General features: G+C 41.5%; 1 long non-coding RNA gene across 5 annotated transcripts in view; it reads left to right on the plus strand.

Annotated features, from left to right (window-relative positions):
- Positions 1 to 15,737, plus strand: part of LOC136641444 (uncharacterized) — a 38,775-nt gene extending 23,038 nt beyond the window's left edge. For 2 of the 5 annotated variants that reach the window (XR_010793876.1, XR_010793872.1), the window contains 3 exons: positions 2,863 to 2,903; positions 11,032 to 11,297; positions 15,550 to 15,737. This is a non-coding gene — a long non-coding RNA (uncharacterized lncRNA). Of the gene's footprint in view, positions 1 to 2,862; positions 2,904 to 11,031; positions 11,298 to 15,390 lie in introns of all 5 variants that reach the window. The other 3 variants (XR_010793873.1, XR_010793874.1, XR_010793875.1) reach the window with 3 other exon arrangements.
- The last annotated feature ends 1,136 nt before the right edge of the window (positions 15,738 to 16,873 follow it).

Here is a 16,873-nt window from a genome sequence, read left to right on the forward strand (position 1 = left end):
CTGTAGGACCAAACTTGATTAAGATGGAGGATAATCTTTAGAAAGACAGCAATTTATCTCCATCTGAAGGTTATTATCTTGGTTCTACAGCTATCACAGGCAGCAAGGTTAACAAATATTCAGTGATGAATTTTTGAAAGCTTTAGTCTGATCTTGTTCCTTTAAACCTTTTCAAGGGTCTGTCATATGCGACAAAAAACCTGTCAAATCCATACACCGGATTACTTAATGGGCTTTCTTTGAGAAAATGCTTATTACTCACATGGTATTTGTACTCAGTTATGGAGGCATTCTTTAAGGCATTCATCAAATAAGAGAGATTAACTCTGGAAAGTGATGAAATAAGGAGTTATGAAATTCAGAATACTTAGCAATAAAAAGCAATGCTCACAGTGTCAATGTCTGTGAATAGATATTGCACTTTGCTCACCAATATTAAAATTAAAAATACATTGTCTATTTAAAGCCTATCTTTGTGCAACATGTACTTGCACTGTTTACATGCAAAGCTATGGTGATCTTCTAATTTCCACATCCCAATTATTACATTACACACACACACACACACACACACACACACACACACACAAAGACAAAGCTAAGACAAGCAAGGGCTGGGTTTATCATTTTCTTAAGTAATGTATTGATTACTTGTTTGTTAAGTAATCTATCAATATTAATCTACTGATAAACTGAGGACTTTGCTATGCTACAGTTCTCTGGCATGCTTCCTGTCCCATACCCATTCTTTCCCCTATCTTCCAGAATCTGTTTTTAAAGTATGCATTGCTGAGAACATAGGGGCCCTGATCCACAGATCTTTGCATGCAGCAGAAAGGTGTGCATTCACTGGTGCATAGAAGGATCTGTGTGTGCTCAATGGATGGTTGACCTGATCTTCTTTGGCAGTGCTGTTTATTTGTTGGGCAAGTATTAGGAAGGGATGCTTGGATTCCCCCTAATGGGTGATTTGTTCTGCAAACCTGACTGTGCCAACCATCTGTTTGTTAGATGCAATCATGAACTGGATGCATCATGGATCTTTTCCACAAATGCAGCATGGGCACTCAAAGCAGCTTTTAAAATCCCCATGGCATCCTGTTTCATACAAGGAACATGTGTTCTGGAGGATGATTCATGCATGATGGCCATATTGGATATCTCAATCTCTCTCTGACTGGGGTGAAAGGCAAGAACTTCATCAAGACATGAAATTGTTGAATGTTAAGATATGGAAAACCTGGCCAGGATAAGGAATAAAATACTGTCTGTAATGGAGAAGATCTTAGCAAAGAAACAGGATGTTATATAGAGCAGAAGAAATGCTGGATGGAAGAGTTTAGCTTCATGTAGGTTGAATGATTATAGCAGAGAAAATATGGTTTATAGGGTTAGTGAGTCATATGGGACTCAATAATATGGTTTGACAAAAGACTTCCATGGTCTCTAATCTGCATCTGGTAGGAACATCTGTTATGTTATGTGTAGAAATATCTCCATACCAGAAACCATTGTCCACATATTTACAAATATTCCAATCTGCATATAATTTTAATTTTAAGATGATATATGAGAGTTCTTTTAAACTTTTGTGTACACACACCCATACATACAACACATACAGAAAGAGAGAATCTTGAACCTATGATAGCCTTTAACAGCCCAATCAGTGACAGACCTCCCATTAACTGAATGGGCAAACGCTCCAGGCACAGAAACGGTGTGCCTCAAGGACAGCATGGGAAGCTTTAATGAGGCTCCTGACACAGTTGGAAACAGTGCTTCCAGGTTGGAGACTGCGGGGAAGCCTCAGACAGCTTCTCCAGTCGGTCCTAGAGCCATACAAGGCTCTGTTTTGCTCCAGATGAGTGGGGCGGTAGCCTCATGAACCTTTGACCTGGGGCGCCTCAATGGGAGGTCTGCCACCGAGTCCAAACCTATGGTGCCCTTACTAGTGTTCCAGTGGTCTAAGATGCTTTATAGTGATTGCAAACACAATCTACCATCGGGAGCAGCCAGGGTGACACAGTGAATGGCAGCAGCCCACCAGGAAATCCATTGCATCCCCTGGCATCAGTAAGTCAGCATGGGGAGCAGGAGGGAGGGGAGGTTGGATAACAGGAGGCAGAAGAAGGGTTGGAAGGATCAGCATCAGCATCACCTGCAATATCCTACCTCTCTTCTGAACCTCAATCCACCTTCTTGGGTCCACTTTGACTTGTATCAGCAACATCACTGACTCAGGTCTGAGTAGACCCATTCTGGCATTGGAGGCTTACCCTTGGGATAAATGTTCCCTTATCTGCAACAGACCTCTGGGACAGGCCCCTACAGGATGCAGTACACGCTGTCGCAGAATGGCTGCATTGGTGGGGAGAGAAAAGGATAGGATTAGGGCCTAACTTCTGTTCAATGTTTAACCTAAGGAAAATGTTGAATGCACATGTCCCTAACGTTGTGCATTTTGCGAGCTGTACTGCTACTAAATCTGTTCTGTTCATGTCACTAGTTTGATGAAATTCAGTGAAAACAATGTTGTGCTTGCTTTATACATTTTTTTACTTTGTCCTAACTATTTTCACTGCAACAGTAGCATTATGTTCCTTGCAAGCACAATGTCCTGGCTTGTCATGTTGCTATATTCAGTGGTGCATGTCAGAAAGTTTCCTAGATAACAACTATAGCAAGCTTAGAACCAGGTCTTTAAAAGGTTGTTAGACATTACCAATTAATTTGAAGTTAGATTTTTGATTTCATATTGAAAGATTGTGGCTATTTGATAACTTCTCTCTCTCTCTCTCTCTCTCTCTCTCTCTCTCTCTCTCTCCCCCCCCCCCGCCAAATATAAATATTTGGGTCTAGCATTGGCAGTTGGTGGACTTTCTGGCAAGCTTCCAAGTAAGGTATTTCAGCAGCATGGCTGTTGCTATTACTCATCTAAGAATTAAGTGACATTGAATCTTCTTAGTCCGCCTTATGTTGACTGGCAGTTCCATTACTGATATCTTGTAGAATTACTGGGAACGGGCTACAGACAGGTTAGTGTACATGCTGTGCAGCCACCCACACATAAAGAATTAAGACTTGGAGAGGAAAAGGCTGATAGAACAACAGTGATTTTATTCAATATACTGTACATTCCTTGAAGCTCAAACCCTGGGATAATTGTGAATGAAAATTAAGTGCTGTCAGAAGCAGGATGTAGATACAAATACTAGATAAGTGGGTCATACAGTTGACAAAAAAATAGGGGTACACATATTATCCCATGATGGCATGCAGTAGTGTTATTTTCAAACATTCATGTTAAATTCATGGGTTTCTGGGAAGCAGATGGAAAAATGTCTTGGACTCTTGGGCACGGTGTTGTTGGTGAGAACTTGATTGGTAGGTCATAATCTGAACCAAGGAACCACTGTCCCAAGGATGGTCTGGAAGGTACCTTGTAGTAATCACACCATCTCCTGTAAGACACAGGCGTGAGCTATAGCTTTGACCATTCATCTACAAAGCAATCTAATAAGACCAGCATTGCATCGAAGGAGCAAACTACACTTTATAAATAGTGTATAAACACTTTATATATAATTCTATGATTCTGTGACCCTACGATGTTTCCTTTAGATCAAGTAAAGTAACTGTGGGAAGCATCAGACTTTGGATGGGCAGGAAAGACTCACTGGCAGAATTATTTAACTCTTTCTAAGTTATTTGCCCAAAATTGCTCTTCCTCCTTAGCTGCTTTTCTCCCTGAGTGATAAAAGATACTGCTCCTTTAATTTCAGGAAAGAAAAAAAAATAGGCAGTTTCTGGTGAGAGTGTTTTTGGGTGGACAAAGGAGTGGAAAGAAAAGCCTTATTAAGCAGCCTTCCTCCTCTTCTAACCTGTGCTGGCACAGTGGACCTTTCAATACGTGCTGTATCCAGGAGCATGTGTATCCAGGAGCATATCCAGGAGTAGGCTGAATGTTTCTTTGAGGTAAGGGGACATTCATCCCCTTACCCCAAGTAAAGCCCCAATCTTTGCAATGGGCTACTCGGATCTGCACCAGCAAAATTGCTGGCACACATTCGAGCGGTGCTATGTCAGGCTTCCAAATCTGGGAAGGGGAATAGGATTTACCATGCACCAGTACTGCCAATCCCACACCCTCCTGGGCCTGATCTACCCCTCCCTGCTGCCCACCCTTTACACCCCTCCCTCCCCTCCCTCACCCTTGCACCACCCAGTGAGAGCTTGCTTGTTCCATTGGGTGCTCCTTTGGAATCCAGTGCCAGCATGATGACACAGTGCTGCTTACTCTCCAAGTGTTGCAGGGTGCTTTACGTCATGCTTGCTACACTCTACGCTGGCACAATGGTTGCTGCGCCAGTGTACACGAAGAATAAGAGTGTGCAATTAGTTGCTTTACCCAATAAAAGAACGCCGTCAGAGAAAAGAATAACATAAATACACTTGGTATCCCTCCACCCATGAAAATAATGCTTTCTATCAAAAATGAAAAGTCAAAACAAAATGCTATCACTGTCCTTTGACATCCTCTCTGTAAACTGTTGCGCAGAGCTTCCTACAAAGCTTATATTAAGACTGACCTGTATTGGTGCTAAAAATAATCTGACAGGGAACGGTTAAAAGGGGGGAGCCAAGAAGAGAGACTGGGAACCCATTTTGACTTTGCTTTCCATCTTGCTACTACAAATTTATTCATGCCTATTTAAGTTGCTTCCATGTTCAAAAACACTACAAGAATGTGTATCTCTGAGTGCCAGATGCTGAGAACAAAGAACAGGGGAGAGCTATTATATGTTAAATAATTTTTTTTTATGTTAGATGGTTGTATTTTTATGGATTTTGTGTGTGTGGGTGGATGGATGGGTGGCTGTGTGTGTGTGTGTATTTGTCACCTTGGGAAAAAGGATTTTTTTTTTTTTTAAAAGCAGGATAGAAATATATTAAAGGAATATAATCCATAAAAACAAGATTGGCTGGCTTAGGTGGACCTTTGGACTGATCCAGCCACCGCAATTCTAGTTTATCCACATTCCAGAGAGGATATAAATTGTATCTGTAGCAGAATGGTATCTTGAACAGAGAAAAAAGATAAGATTCCTTCCTCTAAAACCCTGGGGTTTTAACAGGCTTCTTCTGAAGTATCAAGATCCAATGCCAATTTGAGACTGGATATTAGATGGTCTGGCTTTGTACTAAAGGCTCAGGAGAATGTTGTTTGTTTTTGTATTCATGGTCAGGGTCTGATTCCAATGAAACATTACTATTGGGGAACTGACCTGTAACTGGCCATGAGCTTAGAAGGTTGGCTCTGTGGTATATATTTCCAGAATATTTCCAGCCCCAAAGATTTGTGCTTCCATCATTCTGTTGAACATCAAGGTAATTGTCAACACTGACAGTTTGCGTAGTATAATGTTTAGAGTTTGCGCCACAGCCAAGGCGACTTGATCTTACCTTGAAAACCCTTTTAAGTTTGGGCCCTCCATATCTTAAGGACTGTCTCCTGTCATGTGAAACTGCCCAATCATTGGCATCGTCCAGGAATGTCTTGCTCTGCATATTGTCACAGATTGAGGCTGTGTGCACAGGACCAGGTGGGTCTTCCCAGATAGGGAATTTCCTGCCACAGGAGATGCACATCTCTTTCTCTGCCTTGAAGAGAATACCGGAGACCCATTTGTTTCATCTGGCGTTTGTAGTCTGAGGATTAATGGCTGATGTATTCTGCAACTGGAATACTGTGCAGTGTTTCTCAGACTGTAGGTTGGGACCCACTAAGTGGGTCGTGAGCCAATTTCAGGTGGGTCCCCATTCATTTCAATATTTTATTTTTAATATATTAGACTTGCTGCTACCATCGTATGTGACTGCATTTGGGGAAATGTTACACATCTGTACTTTTAACAGGTTACTGTGTATATGCTTTTAATAATGATAGTAAATTAGACTTACTCCTGGATAAGTGTGGGTAGGATTGCAGCTTAGAATTGTAAAAATTTTTCCTGCTTGATGATGTCACTTCCAGTTATGACATCGCTTCCGGTGGGTCCTGACAGACTCTCATTTTAAAAAGTGGGTCACAGTGCTAGAAGTTTGAGAGCCACTGCATATTGTTTCATGTTCTCTATTTTGATGTTTGATGCTATAGGGCACAATCCTAACCCCTTGTGTCAGTGCTTTCTAGCACTGACATAAGGGCAATGCAGCTCTGAGGTAAGGAAACAAACATTGCCTTACTTTGAGAAGGCGTCTGTGAGTGACGCCCAACTGCAGGATGCAGCACATGTCCCATTGGCACCGCTATGTCAGTGCTGGAAAGTACTGACATAAGGGGTTAGAATTGCACCTTTAGTGTTTGTATTATGCTGCCTTTGGACCACATGAGATGAGCAGCAGGCTAGCAGTGGAAATAAATAAAAATCTCCATTCACCCTTGATGATGTTCACCAATTTCTATCTCATTACCTGACCTACCTCACAGGGTTGGTGTGTGGGTAAAATCTGTGTGTGGGTGGAAGTGTGAGAATCTTGTACATTGCCCTGAGCTTCAAGGGAAAAGAGAAGAATTAAAATGCAGTGGGGTGCTTATATAGCATCTTAGATAAACAAAATTTTGAATGTGTTTAAAGGGGGAGGGAGAGGGAGGGAGACATACAAGGTCCTTGGCTGTACTATCTTAATAAATAAAATAAAATGAGCCAATATAAACCTAGGAAAAGGAAGGACCTGAATCAGAGACTCTAAACAAGATTCAGTTTAAAGTGCATCAGAGTTTGTCCTTGGTTTTGATTCAGGCTAAATGGCACCTCTGAAAGTTTTTGAGACTCCAGGGCCTTCTCTCTCCTGGTGATCTTTTTCATCACCTCTAGCAGTAGTGAAAAGTGTTGCATGAAAGGAGAAATGTTTTTATCTTGTACTGTCTTTGGTAATCTCTTTCCCTCTGGGAAAGCTGCTAAATTAAGGGTGCTTTCATATTAGCACTTCACCATGGATTTAACACAGTAACTGCCATGGGATGTGCCCTTGCCATAAGAGGGTTCACACATCCCCAGCTGTAGGTCTGTATGATGATGACTGATTTATTAATGCTGTAAGATTCCACAGTGGTTTCATCCCCGGAGAACTCACATTATACTGCTAAGGCCAACAGTTCTGGAATAGCAAATGACGACTCCTGTCTTCCCCCAACAAGAACAGAACATATTGTTACCTAAACACTATTCAAGAATTGATTGACATGGGGAAAAAGCACATGAAACTGTCAATCTCTGAGTATTTCCAAGAATTAATGGCCAAAACTAGATATTAGTGGCAAATAAAAATGCCAATGGGATTCAAAGAAAATAAAATAATAGGAAGTATAAAAGGAGGGACAAGGATAGCAAAACATAGATGGGGGGCATCAAAGCAAGAAAACAATAAAGCAGAAGAAACCAATGATTCTATTCTTAAAAAATTTAAGAATACATGGCATGTCACCCTCACATGCCATGCTAAAAAAGCAGAGGCCTCTTCTAGATTGACAAGCGTGGTAAGTACAGTAAATACTGTACTGTATAGCTAACCAAGATAAAAATAAATAAGATCAAAAATGAAAATGTGTGTACAGGTTTTGGTTCAGTTGCGCTGGCTGAAAATCTCATGCCTTGTGGAGGTCCCACTTAGTGCTGGCCAACTCCTGAATGCTAAGTATCAATAGCATATTTAGTGTATGTGCATTCATGCTCACAGACGTGCTCGCACGCATGCGCACAGGGATGAAAGCCAAACAAGAGTGGAGGGAATGGAACTAAAGATTTCTTTCATTTCCTACATGACTCTCCCCCCTTCTTCTATTGTTCGGACCATAGCTCTCTATTAGATTCTTGTATTAGGATGTATTGCTGGTTATAGTCTTGATCTCATTGCTGCAATGTGTATATTGAATTTGTTCCTCCAAGCTGGGTAGTGTGCATTCTCCCAACAGCTACAGGCACCACTAATTGATTACATTTGATCCACTTGCCATTAGACAGATGATACCTGCAACCAAAGTCACCCTCACATGCCATGCTAAAAAAGCAGAGGCCTCTTCTAGATTGACAAGCGTGGTCTTTCCTAAGAGGTCATATGTTAACATTTGAAATGTGGAGTTGAGATTGGATTCGTTGCAATAATTAGCCTGACTGATTGATTAGCATTTTCCTTACTATGGAGTCAGTGTGATTGTTCACTGGAAATTTTTTTATGGCTATTTGGTTTAAAAACAGATTCTTTGGTAAGAACAATGGAGGAACTGCCAGAAACTGTTTAGAATACCAGCTGTAGCTGGAGTGAAGCATTTATGACTAGACTAGCTTGGTATATCTGAAAAGTTGCAGCCTGTTCACTACTGAACCCATTTTGAGACTCTAATCCAGCTATTTTCAACCACTGTGCCATGATGATACTACTACTACTACTACTACTACTACTACTACTAATAATAATAATAATAATAATAATAAACTTTATTTGCATCCCGCCCTTCTCCCTAAAAGGGACCCAGGGCGGCTAACAACATGTAAAAACAGATTTAAAAAACATAAATTAGCACAAATACATTATACTAAATCAATCAAATACTAATGATACATTAGTGTGTCACGAGTGATCCACAGGTGTGCCACAGGAGTTTGCAGGAATTAGTATGGCCAATAGGGGATGTGAGCTGCCCATTGGTTTCCCCCACTGGATGGTGTGCCTTGTCGATTGTCAAAAACCTGTTGGTGTGCCTTGACAATTTTAGTGCCTTGTCAGTGTGCTGTGAGCTTGAAAAGATTGAAAATCACTACTCTGATGGATCTTTTTCATGTACAGTCGCTTTTTTGCATTACCATTATTGCCAACCAGCTTTGGCAACAGCAATCCCAATCCTATTGTGGGCTTATGGAGGTGGATCTCGCAATCTGTTGGATCTTGCTAGACTTGCTAGATCTCAAGTCCAAGTCTAGCAATAAGAAAAATGCTCTGCTGTCATGCACTTTGGGGCCACTGGTGCAAATGGCCAGAGACCCCACACATGTGATAGTGGCACCTGGATGCTCTGCAAGAGCAGGTGGCAGAGGTAGTTGTGGGGAGAATGGTGGGCAGAACAGGGAGAAGAGGGTGGTTTGGGGACAGGAAAGGGCAGATCATGGCAGCAGCAGTGTATACTAGTGCATGCCAAGCTCCTACCTGCCTTTTCCTGGCTCAACACATGCCCTGAGACTCCTTGGACTTATATCAGCTATATAACTGGCATAGGTCCAAGTAAATCCATTGACAACCAGGCAAATTTTTACTTACTGCTTCTGGGTCATCCAGTCACCCCTCCCCATCATAGCATGCTGTGCATAATTAATAATTAATGCTTGCTATGAGATGGCAGGGGATAGGATTGGGCTGCTAATTATTATATTCTAAGTTATAGTCATCCTATCTAGCCTACAACTTTTAACTAGGTCTAATTCATGGCAATTCAATTATTAGAGACTCCCTCCAACTTTCTCTTTGTTTTAAAACACAACAGATGAACCTATACCAATTGCCTCTCATATGTCTGGGTTTTGACTGACAAATGAAGACAGGGTTGTTCTTAAGGAAGGCTCAAAGTGCAGAGAGCTAAATGTCAGTCTTTTGATGCTGTTTTCCAGATGGTAAATCTGTATGACAGAGAGTAGAAAAAAAAAGTTGAATATGTATAATCAATTTACCTCCAGAGAAGACTGCATCAGCTAGTCATTAATTCATCACTATCTGTGAATCAGCAGTGAGGGTAATCGATCAGGTTGTGAATACTTAATAAAGAGGACATTTTCTGACATTTCAGCTGGAAAAACAAAGTCATGTAATTCTAATTGAAGTGAAAAATGATTATAATTTGGCTGGACATTTATTTTTAAATGTCTCCTTATAATATATGCTTATTCATTTCTGCCATAAAATCTGAGACACAGGAAATGTGAGGCAATGGAGACGGGAATTCTGTAGCTTCAAAAGTCAATGAGTGATATTTTGGCCCTTTAAAATGTCAATAGAAGTTTGCCACAGGCAAAATCCTAACATCCACGTTTCTGCATGTCTATTAATTTCAGTGGGACCTTAGGCAGAAGTAATTCCTCATCAGGTTTTGGCAATCAAAAGTGACGCTTAAGTGCAATCATACAGAACTAACTTGGAAGTCAATTCTTCCATCAAGTTCCCTGGAGCTGACTTCCAAGAAAACAGCCATTGGATTGAGCCACACAGTTCATTAAAACCAATAGGAATATTTTTGGCTATTTTGGCCAGTGAGATGCAAATTAGACCCAGAGCTTCCTTTGTTTTGATGTACCCTCTAGAACTGTGACTTTGAAACTATTGTATATTTAGGTGACCTGATAAAACCAATGGAATTCTAATCACACAGCATTATGCAGAGGTAGGGTTGCCATTACAACTGTCCCTTTGCACCCCAGCCTGGCATCTTTTCCAGAGGCTATTGCTGGTGTCTCTTCTGCATCTTTCTTTAAACTGTGAGCCTGGGGGGGGGGGGGGAGACAGGGAACCGTTTATGTTTTTAATTCATTGTAATATTGTACTATTGTTAGACATTCTGAGTCTCTTTGGAGAAGTAGTCGGGGTGTAAATTCTTTTAAATAAAAACAAAAATCCTCAATATGTAAAGCATAGCTGCATTGAACTGCTGTAGTTGAGTGGTAGTTCTTCCTTTGCATTTGTGACATGACTGGTGTCTGGTGCCCATGATGACTGATTCATGTTCAAAGGAAGCCTGTGGAATAGCTGCACATCTGAAATTAGCCTTTATTATGGGTTCTGCCCCTTCATTGCATGGCTCTGCTGTAGGTAGCTGGGCTCTTCAAGGTGTGTCCCATGTTGCAGGTTGGTACTCAAAAGTAGCTATAATGAACTATCCAAAAAATGTATGTGTTTCTATTCATATCCTGCTCCATTTCAGTACATAATTTATCTCTGCAGTTTTTAATTCTGAACTTTAACTTTGTGTGTCATATGTTTCAGAAAATGGAAAGTTTTCCTGAACTGAAAGAAGCTTCTTGACTCTTTTGCATGCTGGTATCTTCTTTGACTGCACCCGTATTTTCAAATACTCTTCATTTTTCCAATTGATACAGGATGTGGAGGGATCTGCACCACGAGAAGCACCTTTTGATATTGTTTTTCCAGCATCAAGCCTGCAGAGTATGGTGCATTTTTTCATATCTTTGCCTTTTGAATTTGCCTTGTTAATTTTTTTTTTGGTCATTCTATAGGACTCCCAGCTCCAGGTCAGTGGGAAATTATTGCATTCTATCTCAAATACACATTAATGTGCATGTGTTTGTGGGTATAAAATGCATTTGATAATTTTATTATATGTGCTTTAATACTATTACAAGCTCTTCAGGGAGAAAGATGGGATATAAATTGAATGAAATGTACAGACACGAACATTAAATCACCCTGCAGTTCACACATGCTATTACACGTGTTCATGGTGTTATCCATGGTCAACTTCTGTTTCATTTTTGCCTTTTATGGTAAAGCAAGCCCAGAGAGGACCAAACTGTATACAATGAGGAATATGCATATAATGACCAGCCCAATCCTATCCTCTGCTACAAGCGCTGATGCAACCATACCATGAAGGCACGCACTGCATGCCATGATAGGCGGAAATCAGGAGGTCTCCATGAGAAAAGGGCACCTTTGTTCCCTTACCTGCATGTAGACCCATGATGGTTTATGGATCTCTTCAAACCTACACCAGCTTTGTAGCTGTTGTAAATCTGTGGAGAGTAAGGAGGCAGTGAGAACTGAACTTGGGGGAGGGGAGTAGGATCTGGTGTCCACTGAGACCCACCCCCTTCCAGCCCACTCTTAGCCTCCTAGCCACCCCTGCCCACCTTTCAGTTAGTCCTCCTTTTCCTGGCTCACAAAATGTACCTCCCCATGCCGCTTACCTGCTCTGGCGCAGTCAGTCAGCCATGGTAGTGCTCTTCTGATGCTGCCGCTACTTTGCGGCAGTGGCTTGGGATGGTCCACCAGCAACATGCTGCACACGCTGTCACAAAACCATGTATGGATTTGGATACCTGGGTTCGTGACAGTGCACACAGATAGGATTATGCTGTAAGAAGAGGACAAACAGGAAGGATTCTGCATTCTATGCAAGTGAGTTCGGCGTGATTTGCATAATATTTGTATAATAAGCACAATAGGCTAGAACAGCAGTGGCCAATCTCGCCACGCTGTGCAATGGAAATGCGGTTCCCAAATGTAGTCCTCCTTGATCGGGGGACAGGGACACTCTGGGCAGTTATGTCTGCTGTCTGGTGTCCCAGAAGGCCATGTGACAGGACATTCGGGCAGACACAGAGTGTCCCTGAGTGTCCCTGTTCCCCAATTGAGGAGGATTATATGTGGCACCCAGGCAGAGCGGTAAGGACTGCTCACTGGACAGACAGATCCATCCAAACTCTGAATCCGGCCTTCAGGCTGGGGTTCAAGCAGCCGTGGGCTAGAATATGGCAACTCTATTTGGTGGTTATCTGGTGCATGAACTGACTGACTTTATTTGAGCATGTTCATCCAAAGAAGGGTGAAATTGTATTCCCAGCTTCTTTTCTCACTTGTCCACACCCTTTGTTAGCCTGAGAAGGAACTTGTATTTCCTAAGTCAGGGGAAATAGGGTCCAGAGAACTGAGGGATCGAATAAGGAACATGACTCAAAATACCAGCCCCTAAGGATTGAGACAGAGCACTTGAGTGCTTTGAGCCTTTCCATCTTGTTACATGACAAAGGTAATTTATTTCAATTTCAACCCTTTGTTTTAAAAAACTTTGTCTTGTTCTTCATCTTCTTCTTCTTCGTGAGCAATAATCTTTGTTTGTTATAGCTGATAATAGCAAAAACTGCTGAAAGAGGGACCCAACCATTATTTCCATGAGTACATCCTTCCTGTTTGGCCTTTGGAATGTATCCTAGTTTCCTGAGTTATACACAGTTTTGCAAGCAAGAGTTAACAGGTCTGTGTGATTTGGACAGATACACAGAGCAGAAAAAGAGTGTCTGGAAACAGAGAGGGGGTGAGGGATGTAAAAGTTCATATCTGGGTCAATGAACAATTGCTGGTGTCTGGAAAACAATGGCCATGAATAGCAGTGCTCAGTGTTTGCTGAAAACAAATGGGAAAGGGAGATATGGAGACCAAAGGGCCTGATTCAATACCTACTGAAGTAAGTGTCAATTTTTACAAGGCTCTCTAGGACAGAAGGATTAGGAAAGAGCAAATGAACTGCTGATCTCCTGTATGGCCAAAAAAATAAAAATAAAGGGCACAATCCTAAGCCACTTTCCAGCACCAACAATGCCCTTTCCAGCACAAGGGCAATGCAGTTCCGAGGTGAGGGAACTGGAAGGTGCTGGAAAGGCACTGGAAATTTGGTTAGGATTTGGACCAAAAAATAAGTTTGGGGGGAAAGGCTGTAGTACAGTGGTAAAGCACATGCTTTGAATGCAGGAACAACCCTACTCCTGCTAACTGGCAGAGATACACCTTTTACTGTCCTATTTGGCAGGGTGAGAGCAACTGCCTCTCTTCATGGTCTTAGTATGGTCTCTGTTCCATGAGCCCATGGTCATGAGCTTAGCATGGTCTCTGTTCCAGCATCTCTTTTCAGATATTACTGGTCAGAGTACTGAGCTACCTCGACGAAAGTATGAGCAGTACAAGGCATTTTTCTCTTTTTCTATTACTACTACCACATGACAGTCACTACAGAACTCTAGGGATGGGAACTGGAGTCAGGTGATGCAAGTTCAAGTTGCAAAAACACATGTTTTTTCTGACTTGTGCAGACTTTAGTCACCTGCGTTGATGACTCGGGCACTGACTTGAGTCTGAGGTAGTGACTCAGCACTCGGTCTCCACACATGCAGACTCGAGTCTGACTGTGTCTGGGTGTGCTTGCTTAATTTTTTTTTGGTGCAAAAGACCTCATAGGGCCATCATTCAGACCGGGCGTGCAGCAGGGAAATTCCAGCCAGGAGGTAGGGAAGAATTAATGTTTTGGTTTTGCATCAAGCAGGGAGGGGAGGTGGGAGCAGACTCTCTTTTCCATCTCTGAAGGAACCTATGGTCATTGGACAAAGGATGGGTGGTCTGATTTTTCTCTTTGGATGAGGGAGAGCAGAAGGAGGAGCCCAGGGGGGTTCTTGCCTTAGAATTGGCTGCATAACCAGGAAGGGGAAAAAAGGAGACAGGGAAAGCAAGGGGAGGCAGTTTGTAGTAATCATGCTTACCAACCGCATGGCTCCTTTGGGCTCTGTTGTTACATGGGAGGAAGAAACCTCATTGAACAACTGGCGCAAATTGGACTACTTCTGAGTAGAGCTGCAAGTATTGGGTCATACTAATAAGCCTCCCAGCTGCTGCATGTGACCGTCCTCCCTCTTGCCACTTCTGTCCCTGCTCTCATGCAGTCTGTTCCACCCCTCCTTGTTTACAGATGGGATGGGACATCAGGGGAGCGGTTAAAGAGAATTTTGATACACACCCACACAGCTTGGCAGCAGCTCCATTTTTTTCCATGGAGCCATGGAAAAGGGAAAGGCTTGTGATTCGAGTCTTTTCGAGTTGCCAAAACGCTCCGGGTGACTTGGAAAGTCTGCCCATTAGGACTTGTTTTCAAATTGAGTTGCAGGGGTGGAAACTCGTGACTCAAATCAAGGCACTCTGGACTCACCTATACCTGCAGAACTCTGCCACAACCTTTTTCATTTTAAATATTTTTGTCTTGTCTTTTGGGTTAAAAACCTCATGAGGCATATAACAATCAATGTAAAATAGCCATAAAAGCAAATCAATTTAAACCAACAATTATAACAGCAAGCAAAAGAGATTAAAACCACAGAACAAATCAACAGTAAAATCAGTCATTAAAAGCCTGGCAGACTAAAAAGTCTTTATTCTGTTTCAAAGCTACTAAGGAGATCACAAACCGATTTCCATGTCCCAGGTTAATTTATGTTCCAGAGTTGTTGTGAATGGGATAATTCCAAGTATGACACCCTGAGTTCCCTCTAGGAAGAGTGGGATACAAGGGTAATAAATGAATTGTGCAAGACCTAGAAGACTTTAACCCAGAGGGGATTATCAGAATCAAATGTAAAATGAATCCCATCCAAAGTGTGAACTATATATATATATATATATATATATATATATATATATATATATATATATATATATATATACACACACACACACACACACACACACACACTATTACTGGATTCTATTTGCTAATTTTCCATTGATGCTAATCTCAGTGTACATTCTGTCTTTTTGCTTGCTGGCCTACTGACTGCTGGGCAGAATCCAAGAATGCTGCTTTACATCATGATGTGATGTGGTATGCAGATGGATGTCACATGAATTATCTGCCGTCCTCTGCCAACTCATTCTCCTCATTTGCTCCGAAAGCCTGAATATTCTCTTGTGCTAATACTGCTGCTTTGATTACATTTTCTCCAGTTTTGTTTTCCTGATGAAGTTCGAAATCACCTCACTGATGAAATGTCATTGCCAACAGTGCTGATGATCGATGGGCCACTGGCAAAGGAGGGCAAATTTTTGTGTGCTGTATTACTCAATACCTCTGTTATTTTTTCCTTGTATTTCTTTTCACCTGAGTACAGAAGGAATAAAAGAAGTTATTGCGGCATGGCTGGTTCTGAAGTTTGATCACACCAAAAGAAAAACAATCATTGCTGAGAAGAAAGCCAGTGATTGATGTCGACACTAGTGCTCTATTTGTGCAAGGGCTTGTCAGATGGGCAAGGCAAGAAGCATCCTTGTTTGTGTCAATTACATCTACATAATGCCCTGTTGACTGGTATATCTAATATTTGTCAGAATACATTGTTCACCTCACAACCCAGGTAAATCTAGTGTATTGGATTTAAACCTATTAGGACAAAAGTAACTTAATCCTAGCGTTCTGATTCGTTTTTATTTTTAACTCCATTTTTGGGGGGCAAAACATTATGCAGTTCAGTGGTGCTGCAACTGTTCAGTTTTAGGATATTGTCACCAACCTCTTGGTGAATAGTCCAGAACTTAGGCAGATACCATGCACTATTTGTTTCCTGGAACAAAATATACTTGGGATAGAACTTTGACCCCAGGGAAACTGACAAATCTGCATCGGAAGGTGAAAAAATTACCTCAACTTATTCCAATGTTGCTCTTTTTTTCAACCAAAGTGACCCTTAGGTGTCTTAAATGTTCTGCCAGGAATGATGAACTCCAAGAGATAGTTAGTTTGCATTTTGAGAACAGGAATCTACATTTGCAAGGCCAAGGAGGTCTTTACAGTTTTGCAAATTGGAACCTGATGACCAGAGCCACCCAAATATGTACTGACTCTTAGGCTAACTATTCAGTTAGTTATAAGCAAGTAATGTACTAACCCTGTAGATGTTACAAAGACCATGTGAGGGGGTAGTAAGAATGCACAGGAAAGCCATGCCTTCTGCCCTACTGATGCCAAATGTTTGTTGCAGTGACAAATGTTGCTCATGGAAAGAATTTCTCTTTGTGATTAGGCGCAAGAACATAAGGAGAATTTTTCCATATGGAAATCATTTTTTTCCTGTAGTCAAATGTTCTCCATGGGGGGGGGGGGGCATGTGTAGGCAGAAATGCATCAGGCTTGGGCTTCCACTGGAATGGAAACATTAGATAATTTAAACGTATAACATGACAAGTTTGGTCCTAAATATACTCTAGCCTTAAGAAAATGTCCTTTTTTCTCATCAAGCTTAAAAAGTTTTAACTAAAATGGTTATGATTTTTC

This window comes from Tiliqua scincoides, chromosome 2 (genome assembly GCF_035046505.1).
Source record: "Tiliqua scincoides isolate rTilSci1 chromosome 2, rTilSci1.hap2, whole genome shotgun sequence".
Classification (NCBI taxonomy): Eukaryota; Metazoa; Chordata; class Lepidosauria; order Squamata; family Scincidae; genus Tiliqua; species Tiliqua scincoides.